This window comes from Austrofundulus limnaeus, unplaced genomic scaffold (assembly GCF_001266775.1).
Source record: "Austrofundulus limnaeus strain Quisiro unplaced genomic scaffold, Austrofundulus_limnaeus-1.0 Scaffold1704, whole genome shotgun sequence".
Lineage (NCBI taxonomy): Eukaryota > Metazoa > Chordata > Actinopteri > Cyprinodontiformes > Rivulidae > Austrofundulus > Austrofundulus limnaeus.
The window spans coordinates 2,278-6,653 of record NW_013954106.1 but is presented as its reverse complement, the minus strand read 5'-3'; the positions used below and the strand labels follow the sequence as shown (position 1 = coordinate 6,653).

General features: G+C 36.4%; 1 protein-coding gene across 1 annotated transcript in view; it reads right to left on the bottom strand.

Annotated features, from left to right (window-relative positions):
* LOC106536151 (collagen alpha-1(XVII) chain) overlaps window positions 1–3,716 on the bottom strand; it is a 35,832-nt gene extending 32,116 nt beyond the window's left edge. The window contains exons 1-2 of the mRNA XM_014033350.1: window positions 3,648–3,716; window positions 3,133–3,359 (exon numbers count right to left, since the gene is read on the bottom strand). The gene's annotated coding sequence lies outside the window, so the exon portion shown is untranslated. The remainder of the gene's footprint in view (window positions 1–3,132; window positions 3,360–3,647) is intronic.
* Between the last annotated feature and the right edge of the window lie 660 nt (window positions 3,717–4,376).

Genomic DNA, 4,376 nt, shown 5'->3' with positions numbered 1-4,376 from the left:
AAAACAACCCAGACCTGAATTTCTGTGAGTCCTTGCTTCTTAGAAAGTTCAGACACATTCTGGGAAAAGAAAACAGAAATTATTTTTGCACCTTGAGTCAGTTTTCTCTTTCTAATGAGCTGAAACAGCTCTAATCTCAAATAATCTGAGTCAAAGTGCTACACTATTGTTCATTTTTCAATAACAACACTTATTGAAAGAGTTTGAAAAAGAAACGGCAGTCAGAGACACTGGGTGAAAAAGGACAATATTCACATTTTGATTTTAATTTTTAACAAAAATGGAGTAAGAACAGTTTAATACGGAGCATGTCCAGTGACATTGAATTAAAAAAATAAAATAAAAAATTAATGACTGGCCTCATGATAGTAATTTGAGCAGTCGTGCCTCTTTATGAGAGATACAGACATTGTTGGAGTCAGATTACACATGAATATGTTGTGTTTTTTTAACTGTTTAAAGGTCTCACACTTAATCTTATAATRATTATTTAGAGTATGTTTAATCCAAAGAGTATACCTCCATGGTTCATCTAAATGGTTCATTTTTCATATAGTATCAGTGTTTACATGATGACTCTGAACGTTCTAGGCAAATATCAGGAAACAGATTTTTTTTACTGTGTTTCTGAACGTGACATAACTCCAACTCCTTCTGCAGCAAAGTCAGAGAGGAGCCCATTTCGAGTGTTGAGTTAAAAAAATAAAGCTTTTTTGGACACAACATAATTACTGCAGTCATTTCTGGCATTTACTATCTATAATTTATTTTCATCCYACGTCACCAGACAGGCTCTGTCATTTAACAGATGAATATTTTTTAAGAAAAAAATCACAAAACTTAAATTGTAAAATATGCATAAACTGTAGAAGATATCAAAGTGCCAGTTCAGATCTTTAGGTTATTAAACTCTGAAAGTTTTTTCTACTGTGAAGTCTGACTTAGATGTACGTTGAGCTCTGGATCTTCTCATTTGTTTGACTGAAATCCCATTGATTGCCATTATTTTGTTTTTTTCTCTGTTGTACAATGTACAACACCAAAAACCACAGCACACTACTATTCCAGTTTGTACCACATTTTCTGATGAATATATCCAATGAACAATTTTAAAGGAAAAATCGGGGCAAAAATAAGTGTTGTTGCTGTTTCTTGTGCCAATGATTATKTTCATTTCTTTTATAAAAGAACTTCAGCTGAAAACAAGCCCTTCTGCTTAAAATAAAAACGTTTYAATGTGTACACTTAGCACGACATGCTAACTCTTTGGCCATTAGAGGTTTAGCCCAAAAAATCTGCACAGTAACAGGAATCACCCAGTTGGCATGAGTCATTAGGGCTAAATGTCAAACGGCTATTTTAAAACCACTTTCTTTATTTACATCCTCTTTTTCACAGACAACATTTTGCCACCAAACGATTGAAAAATAAATACATAAAACTATACAGCAGGTCTTAAAGAGGCTCTACACAATTTTTTTTTAAAAATCATCACTTTTGTTGATGAACATTTCAAACTTGGTTTTAATCTGTTGTAAAATGTGCACAGATGAAAAACATGACGCCAACTGAAGTTGTCGCTGTTTCTTGTGCCAAACTCTTTATGCATTTTATATAAACCTGCAAGATAAGGCTGCGCTYACAGAGGATTCATTAAAAGGAGATCTAAACCAGATAACGACTGAAACTCAAAATACTAAATYACGAACACAAAACAGCTTTTCAGCCAAACAAGGTGGGAAACCTGCCGACGGAGTCACGTTTCTTCCACTGGAAACTGGAAGCCAAGAAACAGAACGTCCCAACCTAGTCCCTAAGTTTGACAGCAAACATTTTAAATCTATATGCATATACGGAGGATCAATTTCTTGCACAGACATAACATAACTTTGTTCTTATAAGTGGCCAATCTTGTATTTGATGAAAGGTTTGGCAGCATTAAAGCTTCCAGTTTCTATAAACCCACACCAGTTAGTTCACGTTTAGAGGTAAAGTAATTTATGTCGGCTTTATGAGATAAAATCTGCAAACAGTCTCTTGAGAAGCACATCATAATTATCCTTAACTTTCAGCCCTGAGAGATTCAGCGATATAAAATGCAAAAACTCCCCCCAATCTCCCTGGGGTGTGTGTTCTATCACACTGCCAAGTTTGGATGATCAAGTCCAGACAGCGCCATATTTTACATTTTCACACTCCTCGCCACAGAAACACAGACACAAACACACACACAAAGAGAAAAATAAATAAAAATAAATATACAATAAATAAGTCATAACATTTCTCATATTGTCTTTCATTTAACTGGATTTAATCTGGGAGAAGACAGAATGTTCGTGAATAATTCTCTTCAGACAGCGCTGCTGCAGCGTTGATGGATCTGAAATCTTCTGACTGAACWACAACATATAAACAATTGAATTACGGCAGCACATATAAAAAAAGTTTATAATTTAAGAAGTGAGAATGCATTTCATATCTGAGACTTGTTTTCTGACGCTGCAAAAACTCTGTAATGAGCTGTGTTAGCTTTATTTTGAGCCGTTAARGCTGGGATCACCACTCACCACTGGCCTTAAAATCCCCCTTCAGCGAACTGGAAGTGGCCCGCAGGCCATCAGTTGATGATCACATTTCATGGTTCAGAACCCCTTTTTTTACAGAGCAAAGCAACAGAAACAGCTCTTTTGATTCTAAAGATTGCAGACCCCTGATTTAAAGGATGATTACCAATAAAAATCAGCGTAAATCCACTTCTTATCTCATTAGTCAGGCCTGCCTGGTTTAGCCTGTAACTGATCCTYGCAGCAATTAACAGATATAAAAAACTCAATGCAGCAGCCTAGATGCTGCAGTATATTTAGATGGATGTGAATATAGCACAGCAGAAGGAGGTGTAAAATTATCCTGAGATTACCGTAACAGAAAAATGATCCCCACAAAAAGTCCCCGGGTGGATTTAACACTCAAGCTGACAAGTACTTATGGAAGATGGGCATTCATAATAAAAAGTTAAAGCCACAACAGCTGTAATAAACTCAACTTAACTAAAGAGATGCTGCAACTAAAAAGCAACTCCCAGACAAAAGAAGAAGAAAAAAGTTTCCAGATTGTTTTTTTTTAAATCCATACCTTCTTTTAACTTGAAGAACCAGAGTCCTCTCAGGATGGAGCGTCTTGAAGTTGCGCAGAGATGTCCTCAAACATAAAAAAAAAACTCTTCAGTTTTTCTCTTTTCTTTATTTTTTGCTCTCAACTTTTCTCCAGGCGAGTCAAAACAGAGAGATTTGGGCTTTGGTCCCAGCCGCGCCCATCAGAGCTGCAGCTTGGCAGGCAGGTGTGGCAGTCTGCACGGAGAGCTGAAGAATAAGAAGAGAAAGAAAAGAAAGAAGAAATCAGCGCCTGGGGGGTGTGCATTAGGTTCTCTGTGTGTGTGTGTGTGTGTTTGTGTGTGTGTGTGTGTGTCTCAGCCCTGCAGACACAGAAAGTCCTCTGTGAGAAAAAAAAAGTGAGAAACTCCTCCTCTTGCTGCTGCTGCTCCTCTGTTTTTAGTCACCAATTTTTTAAAACTGGATAAAGTTTTATGAGGAGGAGGGGAGATTTAAACAAAAGATTTGGGGAGTTGAGGTTTTTTTTTTTTTTTTTACCTTTCTCCGTTTCAGGTTTTGATGATCTGCTGTGTGCAGTAAATCCATCCTGCAGACTCTGGAACACATCTGGACCCCATATGGGAAAGAACAAGAAAAAAAAAAACTTTCAGTTTTTGATCTATAAGTTACAAAATCTAACCAGTGTCCTGACTGTTTCACAACATGCTGTAATGAAAAGCTTAGCATTTGTTTCAGGAATGCACGTCGCCCGCCGCCTTTTTATGCTGGTGTTTTAATCTAAGCTCTTTCTTAAGATGAGAAATGTGGCAATTTTGGTCAAACCTTGAACATAATATATTCACTATCGCAAAATGCTCAGATATTATGTTGCAAATGACTTTCAGCTACTACCTTTTCAAACTTTAGCTCAAAATCTTCAAAACTGACTGATCTACAGTCATTTATGACTTTGTTAATGTTGATTAGCTGCGATAATTATCTTGATTCGGGTTTACTCCTAAAGGTAATCAGTTGTAGATGTATATCCAATGACTATTTTTCTGAAAGTTTGATTAAAATCTGTTCATTTTTTTCATCAGATACGTTGCTAACAGACAAACAAGGTTGATGGCAACAGTTGATCTGAATGTTTTAAGCAAAGGATTTGCACAGCAGGTTGCACTAAAGATATGTGTTGTGAATGACTCTCAGCTACTACTACATCAAATGTTACCACAATTATCTGAAAAAATGACTGAGTCAGAGCTACGTTTGTGATTTTTGGGT